A 23093-nucleotide genomic window follows, 5' to 3' on the forward strand; every position below is an offset into this window, starting at 1 on the left:
AAAAAGTATGTTTACAGGGTGACATCTTTTATTCACCATGTGTCTGTGTATATCAGAACCTTTTAAATTTTCTGTGAAAATTCGTATGTATTTTATTTTGTATGTTTTTGTGTTTTAATTTAAAATAATGGTACTTACGTATTACCCGGTCTACTGTGAAAGATGGATACCACTGAACAATGACAATTAGCGGAGATCCTGCCAAAATTGCATTAATGGTTCCTGCGGAATTTTGAAGGAAATGGTTTGGTTTATTCGGCAAGGCACACTAGGACTATCTACCTATTTGAAGGAAATGATGCATCTTTATTTAATAAACAAATCAATATTCGACCTTTTTCGTTTCTGAACTTCGTCACCCCCCCCCCAAGATTTCTATTTTATTATTACTCCAATTTCACAGAAGCTCTATTTAACACGCTATAAATGCAAACTTCCACAAATTATTATTCCATTTTATTACTGCTTTGTCGACCATTATCATGTCAATTAACAAATACTTTTTTTTTTAATGGTAAGATCTCGCAACTTTTAAAATGATCCACCGCTTTCTGATCTGCAGAATGCATATCTATATCTTAATCATAAAAAAAATTATTACAGCAATAAAAATTAATTTATACCCTTGTTCATAAAAATCAAGGCTTATCGGGAATCAAATGGGTTTGCATCTAACGAAATCGCAGATGATTGAGTTTGTTATTATGTCATGCTTAGCCATAACGGGTACTAAATCGCGCTGCTTGAGGACAGTGTCACGGTAAATGGGATAATACGTAAATACCGAATGAATTTAACGAATAACTTATTACCATACATGCATGATTTTTTTAATAATTTTATCCGGCTATGTTGATTTGATTTGGTTTCCTTATTATGACAAAGCCCGCAAGGGCTATCTTCCTAGGAGGGGGAATGCCTTCGCGGAGGACTTTCTAAGAAAACAAAGCTCGTATCCATGTTAAACACAGAAAAGCCATGAAAACGCTTGTGCCCTAGGATTTGAAACGGCATCGAAAGATCAGTGTTAAGAGAATTTATTACTCGGCAGCTGATAAGCCTACGGTTACTCAACCATATGTTTTACTTAAACAGTTTACTCAAAATGTTTCAGCATGACTTCTCTAGGCTATAAGCCAAAAATTCACAGCTATTTTCTATTACACAGCATTTTTCAAACTTCCTGCACTATAGGATATCAGTTTTTCGATCACAAGGAAGTCCTGTATAAATACAATAATCATAGCTTACAACACTTTAATAAATCCTACAAACTCTCTTTTGAGTAAAAAAAAATATTTCTGACGCTTTCTTTTTCCTTTGGCTGGAAGGGGGAAGAGGGAGGCGTATTTATTCGTGAGAGGGAAACAATTTTATTATTTATTTTATGCATTTATTCCTTTTAGTACTATTCATTTCCAATGCATTTCTAAACATTGTATTTGTATTCATTTCAAAACGAGTAAGTTATGAATCCTAATCCCAAACTCAGCTCAAAAAATAAATAAATAAATAAATAAAAATAAATAAATACGTAAAAATTAAAATAACTAAATAAAAATTCAAATGTTGCGATAACTCGATTCGCCAAAAGTATCCAATCACTTTATTTTAGAATTTCAATGGGTCGTCTTCTCTCTCTCTTTTTTTTTTTTTTTTTTTGTTTTTTTGTTTTTTATCATTAATTTGGAACATAGTCAAAAATTTAAAAAAAAAAAAAAAAAAAAAGTTTATAAAAGTCAAACAGAAAACATCTGCGAAATCTCTAAAAAAGGTTCGCCGAATTTGAATCCAACATTACTAGAGAATAAATACAAATCGATGAAAAGTAGATTTTGATGCAAAAATTATTTTGCTTATTTTTGCTGTCATGTTTTATTTGCTCTACGGGAAAAAAAAAAAAAAAAAAAAAAAAAAAAACGCATACATCAGAGCTTTCGAACAACACTTCTCAGATTTCGTTCGTATACCAAATTATTAAACCAACAAAACTGTTTTCAAACTGGTTATGTCTTCAGCTCTTTATATTAAAATATCACGGGGAAATAGCATTTAAAAGTGATTCAAATATCGATAAAAAATCGCTTAAAAAATCGTCAATGTATCATAATGAATGGGTTATCTAAAAATAATTCTTTTCTAAGTAGAAAAAAACATCATACAGGAAAGAATGATAAACGCTTAAAAAAAAAAAAAAAAAAAAAATTTCGAAAGTAAAGTTTCGCACAGAAAAAAGTTTGAACCAAATGTGGCATGAACGTCATCGCAGATTACTAACTAATGAATAAAGCTTTTCAAATTATGTTTATTTTCACTCTAAGAATGTCATAGTAATGATAATCATGAAATTAAAATCAGTTTAATATCAGTTGAACTTCCATCGGTTTTCAGAAAATAACGATAAATATATTTTCGAAAGACAACTGTCAGCATCATTTAAAATTAAAATAGAAATGGAAACAGCTTGATTAAAAGTAAATAAACGCTTTGCACTCTAACTTTTCCTTGAATTAAAATAACACTTCGAATAACGATTATTGGAGGACAAGAATCAGCGTGATATCCATAAATTTGCAGGCCTAATTTCAAAGGTTTAAATATAGAATATTCGAAACTAGTCCTGCAGATTTATGAATATTATGCTTTAACTCCTCCAATAACTTTTCCTTATTAGGGACTACTCTGGCTTGACACATTTTTGCAGCGTGCGTTCCCAAAAATTGACGTTGAAAATAAAGACAATACTAATTTGTACTAAGATTACTCCAGAGCAATAATTTTTTAAATTCTGTGGACTAAAAAACTCATAAAACTGAATTTTTGTTCGTTGAGTATTTATCAGTCCCAGGGAAAAAAGTGGTAAGAAAGCACTGAACTTATATCAACACTGGCGTGAACGTTAACTGAAAAGCGACAGGAAAGTTATTATAATTTTACTTATAATAACATAACTATTTTATATTATTTTAAGTAACAATAACAGAATTTTTTACTGAATTATTTTAGATGTTTAATTTTATGGCGTTCAAAGATGTTAACTCACCATGTCATCTCCATAATAAAATGATCACCACCCACACTTCTGGACTTTGTAATAGCCACAATTAAAAAAAAAAAAAAAAATGTAATCCTTAGAGCAGTTGGAAATCTCGTACTAGCGCCGAATGTAGTTCGAAGTTAACAGCAACTCTGCAAATATATTGCAGAGTTGTCCACAAAGCATTCCTTTAGCATCGCAGAATTATAAGGCACTGCGACATGCCCTGCAACGAAGTGAAAAAATTTTAAAAAGAAATTAATGCTTAAATTTATTAAAAAGTACTATTTGAGATGATTTATAAAGGGACGAATTACCAACTTTTACTGAAAGAACCAATTTTCATTGCATAGAGCTGGAACATACGTGCCCGCTATCAACGCAATAAACTATGAAGATGTCATATGTAGTTACACTAATGTTACGAATATGTTATGTAGATGACATATTGTTTAATTAAATAGTAAATTTACCAGTTTCATAGAAGAATTTTCAGGGGGGAATCCGGATCTTTTTTGTTACAGTTAAGCAATCTTCAGCAAAATTACATATGCACCATCGCTGCCTACTGGCCACTGATAAACGAAATATGTTGTTCTCTAGGTGTTATCGTTTTCAAATTATGAGCTGTCATTAAAAAGTGTTTTTAATGTATTCAATAAACGTTCTCTATTTACTGAAATAACTCACCTGAGAGAGAGATTTTTTATGTTTCAAAATTTTTTACCGTGATCGAAATGAGCTCAAGCATGTTTTCTTGTTGGAAATTTCAAGGTGATGACACATATATCTGTGAAAAATTGTTTGGTACGTGTTGTTTAACGGAAAAGTTCTAAAAATCCTCTTACTGAAAGCAAAGTTTGCTCTGTTCATCTTTCAGACTATAAGCTGATGAACTGACTCATCCAGTCCTCAGATTTAGATCCCATTTACCTTATTTTTTAGTTAAAATACCTAGAAAAATATAATTATTATGACAAGGGCGACCGTTCCCCTTCCCCCCCATGATAAATAATTGATACAGTGGAGTTGGCAAATTGGATGGGTATGGGTTTTACGGAACAAAACGGGTGTATTATTATTTTTCCATTTAGCATGTAATTAAAATAAACTGTTTTTGAGTTTTTACGCAAAACTTTAAAAATAATTAATTTAAATATCATTATCTATAAATGTTTTCAATTCAAAACAAGGATAAATTAATGGTTAAATTTCTACCTCAGGAAAAAAAGAAGGCCAGATTCGGAAATTCACATGAAAATGTTACTAAAATTACCAAAAAACGCAACGTCACATATATTTAATTTTTTCTGATGGCTCATAAATATCAGTAGTCATATTTCATTTCCAGCAGCTGTTTCCACAAATATTCATAGTTGAAATGTTTCCGCAAACTTCGTCTAATGGTCACAGCTATTCAAAGAATTCTCTCTGGAAGACTCGTGACTTCTGGATTAAAATTATTACTCATTAGTGTTATTTATTCACTGCATAGGTATGAACATTACATATCTCAACAATATATTATATATTACATGCATTGTACTGTATATCTCCAATATTGCCATACATTTTATGGATTCTTTCCCTCTCGATTTACTTCCTTGTACGAAGTAAAGAGTTGTAAACGCGAAAAGTTTCGAGTATCATATTTGAACCGAAACAGATATTTTTTGATAGCTCTCGAACCAATCTGAACTTTTTATCGGGCATCAGTGCGTACGCACAGAATAAAGGGTTATTTTTACCGAAACGGGTTGTAAAATGGACTTAAATGGGATTCAGATCGGATTTTTTTTTTTTTTTTTTTTTTTTTTTTTTTTTTTTTTTTGTGGCGTACGTACGTATCTCGCATAATTAAAAAATGTTAAGCCGTAGAACACTGAAATTTTGTATGTGGGACTGCTATAACATCTAGTTCTGCACCTCCCTCTATCGTTGCTCTCGGCCGGGACAAACGTATACATATATACCCACCCTCTTAACAGGCTCGGTGAGCTTTTTTTATTCGTATATGTTGGCAAATTGTACATTTTTTGCTTTATAAGTGATAAAGTCACGTTGTTCTTGTACTTCGGTTAAGGTTTGTATGCCTTTAGTTAATCTGCATGCAAAAGTTATAGAATTATCAACAATTTAAAAATGTAAGTCATGCTAGGCCTAATGTGGCACTATTTGTTTACATTGGAACTCGCCGTAATACCAAGAATTCAGTCAGTGCACTAACTTCAGTGTCTTTTTGCACAGTGGAACCCAAACGTTAACTTCAAATTTTTGTGAGCCGAAAATTCTGTCTTTCTACCCGTTGGCAGAATTGCTTGTTTTGGTGTAGAAACTCTATTTTAATTGCAAAAATTGTTTCTTTGGTTGTATTTTGTGTTTAAGGTATTTCTGTATTTTACAATTTTTGATTAAAATGTTTTTATGTATTCTCTGCCTGAACCGAATTGATTGAATGAGAAATACATCTCTAAAGAAATTCGAGCAAAGTGCAGCAAAAAAAATGTGTATAATTTAATAGGCCGCACAATGAAGTCATGTGGTGTCAGCATCTGATTTTTTTAACAAAAGGGCTCCAGTCAAAAAAATTTTTGTTTCGTATATCTTGTTCCTTACGAGTCGTTTACAAGAACGTGACGTTATAAAACTTATTCTGGTTTCCTTTTCAAGCTCCAAACAGAATAAAAGTGATGATACTCCTAATGGATAATTTTTAGATCAGTATTCTTTTTAACGGTGCTTCAAACAAAACATGCGGTGGCTGAATTCTACTGCCAATTTATTTTCGCATTAAAAAACCCTAACTTAATAATGGTTCGGCCAGAAAATGCAGATTCACTTGACACGGCAAAAAAAAAAAAGGGGGGGATTTCATATTAATTCATGATAAACAGTATTTAGCTGTAAAATAGCTATTGCCTTCCGTACAGTTCCAAGAAAAATCGAAATTAAACATTTAAATAATGAAATACTGTTATAACACGCAAAATACTCTTAATTTTGGGAATTATAATTAGTACATGGTTTTTCGCAATACTAATGTAAAAAACACCTCTATTCCTTCCAAAATTTTTGGATCGTTACGCTTTGTTACCTATCATCCCACACAACTAGGAAAGTCTTTCCAATTAGCGAAAGATAGGCCTACCAGCGGTCAACCGGTAAACATCGCTGAACAGTTTAGTCCGAGGTTCGAGTCCCGCCAAGCGGGCTGGTTTCCAAGCTTTTTGCGGTTTTCTTTATGTGCAATTTCCCCTATAAAGTCCTCCACAAGGCATCCCTCTCTTTGGCGGATACTCAAATCCCAATAGACTGAAATGGTTTAACTGAGCCTTGTCTAAAAGAAATTTGTTGTGGAAAGATGAAGAAATTAGCATGTCTATGGAACTTTAAAGGGAAAGAAAACTTCATGGTATAATAGCAATGACAGCAGATGAAATTAAGTAATTGGGAGTTATTTTTTTAAATCTACAATATGTAATTTAATTCAATTTACAACAATACGCAACTTATAATTAATTTTTAATAATAAGCATTTTATAAACGCATTCTGACTATTTTTAAGCCATTTTGACCCATAAACATCGGATTTAAATTCTTTAAATATTAATCCTTACCGTCATTTATCAGTTGTTTTCCTCATATCTAATGATATTTATTCTTCTGTTATTTACAGCACGTTGTTCTTGTTTTAAGTAATGATTTAAGAGGCGTGACAAAATGAACTTTTAATCTCTGATTAAACTGCTTCAAAATGCAGGCAAGTTGTTAATACAATTTTTCTGTTAATCATAATATGAATTAATCTTCTGTCTCGTATTTTTCAATTATCCTCTGATTAACGATGATTCTGATTTACCCGCGGACGCCGTCCCCTATATTACTGCAGTAAATCGTGAGTAGACAGTATATTTAAATTTATATTATATCCAACTATAATTGGTAAAATGTTTTAAATGTCATACATTGCGTCTCTCGTAAAAGCGTTGTTTGGTTTTTATAGTAAGATCACTCATTTCTTCTTTATGCTTTCTAAAACCGAGTTCAAAACCCTACTACTTCTCACGCAATTCTTTATCTAACAGCAGTTAGGTTAATTATAGCAAATGCAGGGAATGCGACGTTTAGTCTCGTCTTCCTATTTTTATATATTTTATGGTAATATTTCTCAAAATTTCCTGAAGAGGCGAATTTATTAGCCAGCGAGCACTTTTCGCACGAGATGTAAAATTAATTATGCTTATCCTGCCTTCGCTTTCCAAACACATGAATAACCTACAAATGCCGCTGATATTTCCCTTACCTTAACAGTTCATTGCTTTCCAAGAAAAATAAGAAGCCTCGAACATGATATTGCTGGAAAATAAACTGTGATTCAACTAAGACGAAGGGCTTCGGAAGACAGCGCTTCCTTAATTAAAATCTGCTTGAATTATTTTATCAAATAACACCTTATATTTACACAAGAAATCAGTTTATTCAAACCAAACGTGGCGGAGTAGTTTCCGTAAACGGGCTTCTTTCCATAAAAAATCAAAATGGTTCATTTTTGTACATATTAGTTTTAACCAAAATGCTAGTTCGAATTAGATTCTGCGCAAAAATTAATTACGAAATAAGAACTTCAGAATTTCTTTTTTAAATCCTAGTTTCAATTTAAATATATAAAACGAACTGCATGCATCAGTAATTTGAAAATATAAGTTACTATTTTTAATCTAATAAATCAGTCTTCCAAAAGTGAAGTATTAAAATCGCATAATGAAACAAATTAAAAACGCAAGTATTTGTGGAAACACGCAACTCGTGTAACTCTTTAAATACAACGCAGATTTTAATAGATAAAAATTTATCAATTAATATAGATATACTTGAGTACTACGTTCTAATTGACAAAATCAATCCAGGTTCGCAAATACTTAACTGACAAAGTCCATCCATTATGTTTGTATCCCGAATATTGAGTTCGTTAGTTCACATTCTACAACATGCCATTATCTCTAAATAATGAGAAGGCTATTTTAACACAAAAATTGAAATTTATTAACTCAAATTCTCCCATCATTTAAATTAAGCAGAGTTCAAATCTTGAATTTTAAAAGAAAATAATGTGGATCAATACGGCAAAGCACGAAAGAACAATAAGCCGAGGAATGACTTCGTGGAAGACATTGCTCAGGAATTCGCATTATACATAGGAAAAACGAACTATGCAGCCACATTTCGATGGCCTATAATCAAACCCCGGTCAAACTTTCAGAGTTTAGAGGCCTCAACCTATTGGCCGTTGATGAAGTTCGATCGAATGTGGGATTAAACGTTAAGGATATAAAACTATTTCTGCAATTTAAATGATATATAAACATTTTTTAAGAAACTTTTCATAGCTTATTGAAGAATATATATATACTTTACCATTTACATTGCAGTTAAATAACCTAATATGTTTAAAACTAAAAAGTATTGTTACAAAAGTCACATTTGAATATGAATGGTCTGTCTTGCATCACAGTGTTAAAAATAAAATGATGAAAAGGTAACAAAAACAAATCATTTTGGAATACAAATCATAGTTTCACACTTTCAATTGTTACACGCTTTTTTAGGAAACGTTGCAACCTTGGATTTCTCGTTTTGTGTCGTTCTTTTTCCAACAGTTCATCACTTCTACGTTCCGTATCTTGCAATATCTCAACATCAAAATGGACGCAGATTGTCTTCCTTGTTCAAGACAAAAACATATTTCTGCAGTTTTTAAACCAAGCGTATGAAAAAACTTAAGATTTCCTATTCTTTTGGTACTAAGTGGGCGGCAAAATTATATCAGTGGCAACAAATATTGAGTACGTTTTGTAAGTTTGACTCCGAAAAATGCGAGTAATCAGGATATGACCGACTATCGTTCAAAATTTCTTTTCCAGGTATTTACTATGCAATGCAGCAATTGGTAGATGCTGTCACATATTTTGCTTCTATAGCCGACTCGATAAAAACCTAGTTACCAAAGAAAGCCGACTCGGTAAAAACCTAATTACCAAAGAAAAAAAAAAGTTCATTGAATAATATATCACCTACCCGATAGAACGCGTCATCGAAATATCTGTATGCAACAGTTTTAAAGCTATTGAATATGCATTTATTTAATGGGTACTGTGGAATATTTAAGCATTAATCTCTCGTACAATCATTCAGAACATCTTTTGCTTGAATTCTTTAATTACTTCTTTTGCTTGCATTTGTTTAAACGTTTAGTAACTAACACTTAAGATCCACACAGTCTTAGTAATTAAGGAAAATAAAACAATAATCGAGTCTTCCCGTGTACAGAAATCATACATGAAAACAAGTTATAATTACGTGTGCAAAATGCATTAATTGTGTTGTATTTACTGTCAACTGTACTACCGCCTTTAAATATCAAACGCATATTCGATAAATATCATATAATTTATGTATTAACTGCATCGTATTTCAGCTTTTATAAAGACATTTAACTAAATTTTTAGTAATTTCTAAATTTAACTCCAGTAATGTCGATTATCAACCGATGAATCCACACATTAGCGAAGCATGAAAATAAATAGGTTTAAGTATTATAATATACTGCGCCCGTATTATCCACATCCGTCTTCATGTTGCGTTATGCGTGTACTATAAATCCCCTGTTCATTTGTAAATAAAAGTCTGAACCTTTAGATTCACTGTTACCATAGCAACCAACGCTTCTCTTCTTTAAGCCAGGAACTAACCCATATCAAAACAAATATCAAAGGTCATTATACCTGAAGTTTATGAACTTCAAATTAGCCTTAAAATATGATTTACACCAAATCTATAATTATAAAATATTATTCTCGAAAATACAAACTAATAAAATACATGAAAAGTAAAAAATATCATATCCCAATCATGCTAGGGCACAAAATTTACAGGCACTTACCTGCTAGGTGATAATTTTTAAAGGCACACTTGTTAGAATTATCAAGGCCGCTCAGGTAACGCCCCGAAACGGTTATAACTTTTGATTATAATTGTAGAACACAAACAGTAATATTAGCTATTTTAAAATATCCAGAATAATGCTGCTGGCAAAAGTAGGAAGAACATATTCAAGGAGTCACACACTGTTGTCAGTTGTCAATAAATTATGCAGTTGAACACCATGTCTTCAAAAATTACGACCAACCAATTCCTTCGAAACATATTCGAAATGAAGTTGAGCGAGTTGTAAACGAGTACGAAGGTAAAGCGGAGTGACCGACACGCCGTAATAGGGTTGCTACAACTACCAAACTTCTGTATTTGGACGCCAAGCTGGAATTTTAACGCATCAACAGGTCGCCAAAAGCCGGAAACCGCAGGTACAGAGCGGGATTTTTTTAGCACCTGTGATGTTACTAGCGAAGGTCGCAGTGAGTAAACGTAGATCCTACGTTAAAAAACTAAAACTCTTTTTTTTTAATTTGAAATATCGAAACAAAACACAGGACTGCCAATACAATTTTATTTATGTTCAACGTTACAGAATCGAAAATTTGAATTTCCACGCTTTTTCGGCTTTCCCAAGATTCGAATGCCAAATCTAGCGTAAAGAATCACTTACGCATTTTAATTCAAAGCTTTGAAAAGATCATTTTTATTGGCGCCTAGTCGAAGTGTTCATTCAGCTCTATATTTAATGTTTATATATATGTTAGCTCTTAAAATCGTCCCTTCCTACTTCTTAACTTGCTTTAAAAAAAAAAAAAAAAAAAAACTGATCTGCTTATTAAATATTTTTCGAAAAAAGAACCTCCAGAATACCAGAATTTTAGTTCTATCGAACTGTGCTGAATTTCAATCGTATGCTTTTTACAAGTTTGCTCATTTTTAAAACTTTGTTCTTAAATTTATTCGCAAATAATAACAAGCCACAAAATGCTGTTTGCCCAATGTTTTGAGACTAAACAGCATTTTGGGGCGTTTTATTATAAATAGCGAATTACTTTCTAAATTATTGCCACCAATTATTATCGCCCTGTATCATATTTAAAGAAGTTAAATAATGGAGAGTCTGCATGAATATATGTAGGTTTCTCGCACTATGAAAAAACGACGATTCCTAGAGCCATCAAATTTTGAATAACGAAATCTTCCACCCCCTAACATGGGCACCTCGACTCCCGAAGTTTGAATTTCTAATTTTTTTGTCATCTGTTTCATATTTTGTAAAACTTTAACGAATTTTTGTTTAACAAACTCAATGATTTCAAAGCGAGCAATGACAACACCGTACGGGGAAAAAACAATTTTATCTCCCGTGTCCGAGCCTGCCTATCGGAAATTTTAAAGACGTGCTGTTTTTAAATAATTTTAGCCCAAAGGAACATTAGCCAAAATGCTCTCGAAATGTGTATGAATATATAAATGAAAAAAAAAAAAAAAAAAAAAAAAAACGCCCCTTTGGGCGTTATATAAAATCTGAAAGCTTTCAGACTTTTTAATTGTGTTTTTTTTATTTTTTTATATTTCTACTGTTATTATTAAATGCACTGGCCAAACTTTGCCTCATTTAAATATGTTTTAATATTAATTAATGTTAAATAAAAGTCACCCTTTTTTTCCTTCTACAAACGATTAACAGATATGAGAACTTTTTTTCTAAGATTTGAATTCAAGAAAAATTAGGATCTGACTAGCAGTAGTTTTCTGCGACAAAAGGACAGTGAATCTGTTTTTGAATTACACTTACTTTTCGTAAAAAGAATTATTACAAGCTTACAGTTCAATAAATGTGTTCTTGAATCGTTTTAACAAAACACATAACCGTATGTTTTAGAAGGAAAGGAGAGGGGAAACAAACTTTCATGTAATTTCTTAAACTGATTTAATTAAGAAATCGTTTAAGGATTTATTACATTTAATTTGGGTATTTATTTACATGCTTTAGCGTTACAGAATTAATTTTTATTTTTTAATCTTTAAATTTATTGAAAACAAACTGGAAATTTTAACAGAAATGAGCTTAAATAGTAGTTACGAGTAATAATTAATATTATTTTGTGACTAATATCATTCTTGGTGGGCTCACCAGGAGCGAGTGGTAAAGTCGCTGAACACTGGTAATTCGGTCTGAGGTTCGAATCTCGCATGTGTAACGTGTATATAGGCCAGTTTCTCTTAAAACGTCCTCCATGAAGGCATCCCTCCCTTAGACAAATGGTCCTAGAGGCTTTGCCGTAATCATCTAAACCAAACCATTCTTGGTGACTGAACGGGAGCCCTTATAATCAAAAACGTAAATCTGACTGATTGGATAGTCCTTAAAAATATCATAACTTTTATATGCATAAAGATGATTTTGGACACCAGCAGTATATATACGCCATTCACAAACGCCGAGAGCCAGGCGCACCGGTTTTCCCCATGTATGTTTCGTGGTTTTCCCCATGTATAACGTATATGCGAGCTAGTTTTCCTTAAAACGTCCACGAAGAAATCCCTCCCCTTAGGCAGATAGTCCTCGAGAGTTTTGCAATACTTAAATAAACCAAACTGATAGCCAGAACTCAGGTAAAATAAGATATCTTTTCAAATACATAAGAATTTTCTATAAAAGAATTTCGAAAATGAGTAATAACTAGTTAAAAAGTGAATAAATTGCAGGAAAAACTGTGCTGATTCGTTGATAAAATTCTAATGAAAAGATTACATTGTTGCTCTTATGTAACATCTTAAAAACCTCGTTATATATTAATTTATTAGATGTCCGTCATTACATAGAAAATTACATGATTATTGCTATATTTCAGCGTAATATATTGAAATCCTGAATAATGATCCGCAAAACCCTGAAATTCAGTGAATTGAAATTAAGGATTCTTGAAAAAATAAAAGCTTTAAAATTTGAAAATATTGCAGGAAGTTGTGCATCTGGCCGACGTGATAATATTTACAAGGCATGACAATAAAGTTCGGTGAATATGTTTGCAAACAATATGCTCTAATCTAAATCAGGAAAAAAATTGTTTCGAATTCTTTCGAGGTAACACCCGTTATTTGCAATGCACTTTTGACAACGACTGTGTAGTTCCTGAAAACTGCCCGCAAAGTCCTCTTTTCAGTATCTTATGGAGAACCGTCTTCACATAGCTTTGAATGCCTGGAATATCCAAAAATTGATCAATTTTTCTTGTTTCAGGTGCGTTAACAGAAAGAAGTCTGCTGGAGCGAGATTAGACGAGCACATCGGGGTAGAGCGCTTCAGCTCCTCTAGCCCACTGTACTCATCTAATCCTTACAGGCCATCTACATCTTTACAAGACTGGCCTACCAGCGGCTGAGGGGTAAATTCTCTGAACAGTACTCGACCTGGACATGATTGCGGGAGAACGCATTGGCAACACGAGCGTTTTGGTTTCTTTCTCATGTGTAACTTAAATACGAGCCATGTTGCCTCAGAAATTCCTCCTCGAAGACATCCCTCCCCTTAGGCAAATAGCCTTAGTGTGCTTTACCATAATCAAAATAAACTGAAATTAAAACTCTACAGGTGAAAGACTGCTTCACGACGAAGGGTAACTATAACGAATATTATCATTGAAAAGCAATCAAAAGCCAGCTTCGGCGTATTTTGAACGTCTGAATTATTTGCTATAAATTTGACAGAACATCCCTGCATGTGTTAGCATTCATCGGAGCTCCTTCTGGTTAACATTAAATTCACATTTTCAATGTTATTGTCACTAGAGGAAGTCCTAGGCCTACCACTTCGAGTACCACTTCGAGTGGACTATCTGTATGGCCATGTACAATTACGTAAAATTCTTCAATAAACTCCCGAGGTAGCCTCATGAGGCTCCTGGGAGTTGCTGCCACTGGATAGGGGAGGGCGCGGGACATATGCCTGTTTACCTCTGTTAAACATCAGGCGTCCCCGTCCTCCGTCACCTGTCATCTGTACAGCTATACTTTTGCACGCTAACGTGTTATTAACTGAAATCCATTATACCTGTTCATATGCCGTGCTTACACATGTTCAAACACATTACAGAATATATTTTAGCTGCGCCTGCATATCGCATGATGCCTCCATCAATTTCAAAGCCAGTTGTGGCAACACTATAGAGAATAAAACATTTTAATCTCCAGCGCGCGGAACTGCCTATGGGAAATTCTAAAGTTATGCTTTTTTAAATATTTTTAACCCAGATGCTCTCGAAACGTGTATGTGTCTATAAATGAAAAAAAAAAAAAACACACGTTTGAGCATTATATAAAATCTGAAAGCTTTCAGACTTTATTTATTTTATTTAATTAATTTATTTATTTGTTTCCGATTTTGGCATTATGTTTTTTCATTCTGGTATCAGGATTCAATTGCATGCTGCATTGTACGACTTATCTTTTTTCTGATATATATCACTGACTTTTATTTATTTATTTATTTCGTGAGGCATATCTTGGGGTATGCATCGTCTACGAATAATATGCAAAATCTTTCTACATATTAATATTGGCAAATTCTTCAGAGGCCATGGTTATAGGTTTTTTTTTTTTTTTTTTTTTTGGTAATTATTATGCTGCAGAGAGACGATTTTCAGTCTCATAGCTAGAAGTTTTACCCGCCGAGGCGGTTGTTGAAATTTCCGCCCCTTTTCATACCCAAACAACTAACTACAAAAAATGTAAAAATGACATATGGGGAAATAAATTAAAACTAAACGTTTATTTCTGAAGAGAAAATTTAATTCCAACATTTTAAAATTATATTATTATTTTACTTCCCTTTTTGTACCCAAAACCGTCTGTGACATCCTAAAGGTCTATTAATTTTTATGGTCGATATGTAGACAGTATGGAAAGATTTAATGAGTACAAAATATACATTTGTAATTCTTAAATATTTCCTAGATGATTTTTATTTAGAAAACGCTTCTCACAACATCAACACTTACAGCAATTAAGAATAGTATTTGTACTACTATTACAACAGGCCTACCAGCGGCTGAGCGGTAAAGTCGCTGAACACTGATGGTAGTTCGGTCCGAGGCTCGAATCCAGCGAACGGACTGGCTGCATGGGCGCTTTCATGGTTTTCCCCATGTGTAACGTGGATACGAGACAGTTTCCCTTAGAAAGGTCCTCCACGAAGGCAGCCCTCCTCTTAGGCAGATAGTCCTTGAGGGCTTTGCCATAAGTAAATAAGCCAAATCAAAACCATTATAATGTCTGGAACTCTATTTTGAAGATTGTATTTTAGAATAAATTGCCAAAATTTAGAACTGCCCTTTCACCTTCCTGTTCGATTTCCTCAGCAAAAGCGGAACTAAAACTCTCAAATAGTTATTTCTTATGGGGTAATTCTTATTAATATTCACCGTGATCATAATTTAGTTGATATTCGAAATTTGCATTCAAAAGTTTCGACGGAATAAAAAAGTTACAATAAAAATAAATAGCTTCTGAAATGATGTGGTGATTTTTCTGAATGTCCTGCTGAATACTTTATCCAAAGTAAAAATTCTTTTCCTCAATTTACTTCAGCGTGGCAATTTTTGAATCTAATTATTCTTCACTCGCCTTGACAATCTACCTGACTAACATTTATAAAATAGAGGTTTCACGCAGACCATAGCTACGCTACTAAAAGTATTATTAACATCTATTTCTGATAAGCTTGAGATCAGAATTTAGCTTTTGTTTTCCGTGCATGTTAGATGTCAAGGGGCAATCGAATATGAAATGCTTTAGCGTGCCTCTATTTTCATATAAAAACTGGCCGCCAAATGCCATTTTTTTTTTTAAGAAAAATACTTAGTGGAAAGACCGTGTCCTATGATATGAAGCCTGAGTAAAGTAATCACAGAAGATCCCCTTTGGATTGTCTGAGGGGTAAAGTGTCTGAGGGGTAAAGTTTCGTGGGAACCGCAATTTTTTGTGGAAAGCTTGTCTTGAGATTATTTCAGCTTAACCTAGAAGTGAATGTGAAGACCCAAAATATTTTTTACCGCATCCCACGCCCCATAATTCAGCTAATTAGAAGAACTGTAGAAGATTATGGAAATCATGCATGAGCAATAATGGATTTCAGTTTATATGCAGACTAAGCATCTTAATTAACGTACCAACTGTAAAAGGCAATCTAACTGAGTATACAGAGGTCTCGAAAACATTACATCAGTCTTCTCAATATTTTCATCAGTTTGTACGACTGAATCCTCTACTTTAAACTTTCAATATGGTAATGAAAAACTTTATATTATTAACTTTAAATTCTTCCTGAGTTTACGTAGTAATATGGGTTATATTGCTGAAAGACCAAATTTCATAATTAGTACTTAATAAAGAGTAAACTCTTTTCTTTCTCCACCTGAAAGATTAGTATGCAGGATGGATACAATGGGGGGCTGTACATTTGTGACGTCCTTCAACTGAAATATGTAACTTATTAAATTAAAGCATTTGACCTTGAACCAAAATATATTTTTTTCCGTAACGAAGTTATGTTAAAATATTCAAAGAGTTGCATTATGTTGTGCAAAACACAAAAGAATTTTCTCAATTTAATTTGGAAACTCTGTTGTAATCAGTTATACATTCTGCCATCTTTGATTAAAGTCCCGTACTTTTTTTTATATATATCGTAATAATATTCTAGTGGGTCGACTATGCATAATCACTATCGTTTTAGATAATTTATATCCTTTTACACTTTCAAGAGGTTAGATTAAGCTAGGTCACATGTATGAAGCAAAGCGCACGAGAGGTATCTCGCCTAGGAGAAGGAATGCATTCGTGGAGGACTTTCTATGGAAAACTTCTCAGAAAACTTGAATACAACACTTTACACATGGGCGAAAACATAAAAACTAACCATGCAGCCGACAGCTTTGTCTGGGATAGAACTCGGATCGAATCCCAGGTCGGGTCGAATATGGTATTCAATACTCGGCCCCTGATAGAGTTCTTTACACTTGTAAGATAGCGGAATATTTTCGAAAAATTAAGAGTGCCATTTCTTTAAACGAAGTGTTCTAAACTGTATAGTTGATTTTCTGCTGCTCCTCATTGCGCAATTAATCCTTGTTTTAATGGCAGCATATTTTCGCTGAAGTTATACAATTCCAAATCATAAACGCAAATATATGTGAGCGACTCCTGACTTAACCAAAATGTAATCATAAAATTACATGAAGAGATCCTGATGTATAACAAGCTAATATAAAAAAAAAAAAAAAAAAAAAAAAAAAATCCTGATCTGTTCCAAACTGAAAACGGAAAAATTTATTTGCATTCTCCATATTCCGTTAAACTGTATTTGTTAATCCCTTATTCGGAATTTTGTTTTTTTTATTAATACTGAAGGAAGTCGCAAATAGGATTGGATGGAAGCTAATCAATTAAGTGATATTGTTTTGCGATTTGGCATAATCACTGGTATCTTCACTCCGAAATATCACTTAACTAAATTAGAAATGTCTAATAACGGACAAATTGATTGATTTCTTTCTTTTTTTCTTTCTTTCTTTCTTTTTTTTTTTTTTTTTTTTTTTTTTTTTTTTTTTTTTTTTTTCAATACGTTTAAAGAGAGAAATTAGAGTTATCCGTTAAATAGCGATAGCAGAGAAAAATTATCTTCTGGAGTGGAAACGAGAATAGTTTCTTAAAAATAAAACGCATTGAATTTGATAAATATGTACAGATTAATCAATATTTATGAACTAAAATTATGATACATTATTAAATAACTGCAAATTATTATTATTATTGACAGTATAATTGTATTCCTTATAAAAATTTCTTTGCCGTGAGTGATATATACAAATATCTTAAAACTGTAAATTAAAATAAACAGGTATGTAAGTAGAATAGAATAGGTATACAGATACTTACATAAAGGATATCAGCTCTATCAAATTTTTCATATACTGCTATGCAATTATACTGTCAATTGCCCCCCCCCCACGGTATAATGGTTAGGGAAGCCTACTGTAGTACCGAAGGGCCTGGGTTCAAATTCCGAAGAATTCATTGACTTTTGTAAATGTGTAGTGTTCGTGCGACATAGGGGTGTGCACTCTAAATATGCGGCGAGTCGAAAGTTCTCTCGAGGGGTTGTGGTAGGGGAAGAGAGGTAGGAGCAGTGGCGTAGCTAGGGTGGGGCAAAGGGGGACATCTGTCCCCGGGCGCAGCATCCAGGCGGCGCCCTATTGATGCTAGGAAATTTTTTAATGAAATGTTTTCCATTCTTGGCACACAGAAAAGGGCGCAAATTCTTCAGTTGTCCCCGGGAGCTGGAATCCTAACTACGCCACTGGGTAGGAGACCGTCGGACTCGTCTTCCCCCCCCCGGGGGTGCTATTCATCAAAATTGGGGGAGCAGCGACTGAGCGAAGTCGTACCAACGAATCTATAGGGAATCTGTATCTAAGATCTAATCCCTTCAACTTCTTTGGTCGTACTGTCAACTGTATAAGGCGCTCAAGCAAGGCTCTTGCCAACGACAAGCGCAATCTTGCAGTCTTTGCCACGATGAATGTCGTGGTTCTAACGTTGCTGTCAGACAAATGAGATAAAGTCACAAGAACAACATACTGCCAATTATACAGAAATGAGCACAGCAGAGCTGGTGCAAGGTTGTTTGATGCTCTTAGGCAAAGAAAATTTAAGTGCCTCTATATACCGTGTTCGCAAAAGTGCGATTCCTTATGCCGTCTTTATTTTTTCAACTGTTGGTCGTAAGTATATACCTCCCATTGCAAAAGAATTTCAAATGACACAAATATTCATGTTTTGGAGATTTCAAATTAAAAAACTATTGGTTTTGGACAAATTACGACCTCCTATAACATTTTAGACGGTCCCTCTATCCCTATACTTGTTATGATTTAATTTCTAAAATGTGCGATTTTTAACATTATTTTTAACTTGCCTTGAGAAGTTGGTTAACAAATAAAATTAGAATAATTCGAAGTTTTTTTTTCCCTTTAAATGTGATTCATTTATATTCTTTTGTGATGTACTAAATGTGTAACAATCTTTAATTTATAATAAAACAATAGTAACAAAAAAATAGTAAACTAGAAATATTTTTAATTTATGCAAACATGACCAGGCAATAAGCTAATAATAAGGTCAAAATCTGGCAGTGTTTTCAAGGATACGAATTGTATAAGATTCTCCAAATAAAATCTACTTTTCGCAAAACATTACGTCGATCAATGCTTTTCGTAATAATCTGCGTAGAAGTGCACTTCATTTAATCTAAATATATAGATCATGAATTGCTTTCTAAACTGATATTTTATTTTTAGTTATACACAAATGGAAATATTACGCTCTTCAATTATCCCTGAATATGATTTCTAGCTTTGAACTGAAATACCTGGTCAATCTGATCGTTCTTGTATTTTTTGCTTCCTTATACTAAGGTAAGTATTGTAACCGAAAAATTTCGGTTACAATACTTACCTTAGTATAACGTTACCTTAGTACTAAGGTATACCTTAGTATACCTTAGTTTCGGTTACATTTCAATAGAAATATCCATTTTTACCATTTCTGAACTCATTCGGATGTCTTTTTTTTTTTTTTTTTTTTTTTTTCGTGACATAACAGTATGTACAGACAGGATAAAAGACTACTTTTTCCTAAACAGATTGTAAATTAGATTCAGAACGGATGACATGAAAATGAAAAAATGAATTCAGAAGTGATTTCGTGACGTCTGTACGTACGTACGTGTGTATCTCGCATAACTCAAAAACTATTAGTTGCAGAACTTTGAAATTTTGTATATGGGACTACTTATAACTTCTAGTTGTGGAACCTCGCTTTTTTACTGCAATCGGCAGACCAAACATATATATGTATGCCTAACCCCTTACCTTGCTAAAAGTACTTATCACTCCCCCTTTATTTTCGCAATCTTTGGTCGAAATGATCTACTGCCACTCTAGCATTTTAAATGACGAAACTGACCGGAGTATTTCATTTCAAACTTTGCGATTTTTTATGTCATTTTTAACTTGCCTTGAGAAATTGGTTAGTTAAATTAGAATAATTCGAGGAAACGAGTTTAAATGACGAAATTGGCCGGAATATTTAATTTCAAAATTTGCGATTTTTTATGTCATTTTTAACTTGTTTTGAGAAACTGGTTAGTTTAAAAGGGAGCCAAGTGGTGTCCACATCAGATTTTTTATTATGGCATTTTCTAAATAAAGTACAGGAACTGAGAGAAAGTATAAAAAGTTTGATTCTGTAATTTTTAAAGTTAAAAATGCCTCCCCTGCTAAAAATGCCCCGTAGAAACCCATAAAATTTTTTTACGGGGAATTGGCCTACGGGTACCCGTACAGCTCTTTGGGTACCCGTAGGCCAAATCCCCGTAAAAACCCACAAACAGAAACCCGTACAACTGTACGGGTACCCGTAGGCCAAATCCCCGTAAAAACCCATAGAAAGAAACCCATAGGGTTGTACGGGTAGCCGTAGGCCCAATCCCCGTAAAAACCCATAGAAAGAAACCCGTACGGTTGTACAAGTACCCGTAGGCCAAATACCCGTAAAAACCCATAAAAAGAAACCTGTACGTTTGTACGAGTACCCATAGGCCGAATACCCGTAAAAACCCATAGAAAGAAACCTGCACGGCTGTATAGGTACCTGTAGGCGAAATACCCGTAAAAAACCTGTAAACAGAAAACCGTACGACTGTACGGTTACGAGTAGGCCAAATCTTTGTAGAACTGTAAGCACTATAAACAAAATCCCAGTAAAAACCCATAGCCAAAAATCAAAACTTTATATGCATATCCATCCATTGGGCCAAATTTCCATTAAAAAAATGGATATTCCGTAGGTCTATGCCTTGTAAAAACCAGTAAACAAAAGCATGTACACCTATACAGGCACCCATACGCCAAATCCTGTAAAAACCTACACAAAAATCCACAGACCAATAAAGGTACCTCTTGGAAAAATCGCTGCACAAAACCCATAAACAGAACCAATAGCATTATACCATAGTGGAGTATCCATACATAGAATCGTACATAGAAGAGGGTATCCATATACAGAATCCCTATAAAAAACAATACACAGAAATAGAACTGTAAATCAAATTTCCATAAAAACATAAACCAGCAGAAGTACATAATTAGCACTGATGAAATGTACAAAACTAAATTGCGGAGAAAGCATGTAAAGTAATTTTAAATAAAACTCAATGCGAATAAATAAAAATTTAAAATATCTAGAAGCCTACGAGCCCGTCCTTCTTAATGCACGTCAATATCTATAAACATATTACAAAATATTTGTATAAATTCTCTTTACAAAATTTTAAACTACCTTTATATAATTCTGAAAATAAAATGAATAGAAAGATAATAACCAAAGTCATGATTCACAACCATCGAATGATATACGTACATATATATATGTAAGAAAAATAAGGAATATGCAAAAGATTAAATTAGCAGCGTAAAATTAATTTTCCTTCTCTATTCTAAAAACAGTAATCTTTCTGCACTGCATCATTTGGAGATTAATTCATGTCATATGACTCTTACATAATTTGATGTTGTAAAAGAAACTAAAACTCAAACAGCCAATAGTAATTTTACAGCAGTATTAACTATCAAAGACGAGTAAAAATGCATCGAGAACCAAAATTAACTCGGTCTGAATTAAGATTTCACCCTTAATGTAACGCATTTGCTTTTTACGCTTTGTATTAGCTGGATTGCAGTCTGTCTGCTCCTTGTTTCTTACTACACATTTATCAAAAATGTTAATTTTTGGAATAGGCATAAATAATGTGCCAACTTGTTTGTGGCTGCAACATATTTGCTGAAAGAAAAATTGAATTAAATCTACCTCAACTGCCAAATTTCTTATTCATTGTGGATTGGAGTTTCAACATCTCTAAGCCATCAAAATTCTTGCTGTTCATTACGGATTCAGCTGCTTGTATTCGACTACAGAATCTATTACATATATATATATATAATATCATTTCATTTGATGGTTGCGAATCATTACTTTGACTGTATATATATTATTGATTTCATTATAAATATATACATATAGTACTGTACCTCACTGCATATATTTGTATTTCAGTTCTTTAATTGGGAAATTAAACAATTGTATTTAATCACATCAGCTTGTTTAACAATTTGATACCTAATGAGAAATGTATTGCCAAAGGATGGTACTTTCTAGCATCTGCTTAAATTTTAAGTTACCTACAATGCACTAAACCAAATTAAAAAACAAAACTAGAAGAAACCCAAATTTTCAGGAAGAGAAACATTATTAACAAGCAAGCAAAAAGAATACGGGACTTGCAAATTAGAAACTTAACATAGAGTTCAAATTTAGCATACTTGCTATCCCCTTCAAGCTCGCTTACCAATGATAGTAACACCCTGCAGCTTATTATGACATGCATACACATAGATGTTTTGCGTGGAAGAAAGGATGAATTCAAGAATATAATGTAGTGAAGAAATAATAATATACAAACACTGTGTCGACCCCTTATTACAATACTTTGAATGTTACCTGTATCTCTCAAAAGATAAATGAAACATGAAGATAACATATAATAAACTTAATAGTACCCAAAATACAATAAATTATATTGTAACAAAATGAATTTAAAAAAATTTACAAGTTTCAACAAATACCAATTCTCAACGCACAGTTCGGGAATTAAGAAAATATCTCATAGCGTATAATGTTTTATTCCGTATCTCACTTTTAGTGCTATATAATCTTCCACAGATTTTATATAAATAAAATCTATAACATAATGGGTATTTATAGTATATGTAGTTCTTGATGTAAAAAAGATAAACTTTCGTACTGTAAAAATTCCATCTATGTGAATAAGTATGAATATACTCATATACACATAATTATACTAAATAACTAATTTAATGAAACTAAATTCCTATAGAAAAATGGGGAAAGTGTAGAATCGCCCACTACTTGGCGTGTTTTTAAGAATTGCACATACTGGGTATCCATGTACACATCGACCTATTTTCACTTAAAAAAACAT

At 33.0% G+C, this 23093-nt stretch overlaps 1 protein-coding gene across 2 annotated transcripts in view; it reads right to left on the minus strand.

The window, feature by feature from the left end:
- LOC118198575 (protein PALS1-like) overlaps nt 1-23093 on the minus strand; it is a 311959-nt gene that overhangs the window by 125914 nt on the left and 162952 nt on the right. The window contains exon 1 of one of the 2 annotated variants that reach the window (XM_085822508.1): nt 9978-10280. The exons of the other annotated variant lie outside the window; for it this stretch is intronic. The gene's annotated coding sequence lies outside the window, so the exon portion shown is untranslated. Of the gene's footprint in view, nt 1-9977; nt 10281-23093 lie in introns of those variants that run through there. 2 annotated transcript variants of the gene reach the window in all.

This window comes from Stegodyphus dumicola, chromosome 8, assembly GCF_044657685.1.
Source record: "Stegodyphus dumicola isolate Sdum_Otavi_A_Nest chromosome 8, ASM4465768v1".
Lineage (NCBI taxonomy): Eukaryota > Metazoa > Arthropoda > Arachnida > Araneae > Eresidae > Stegodyphus > Stegodyphus dumicola.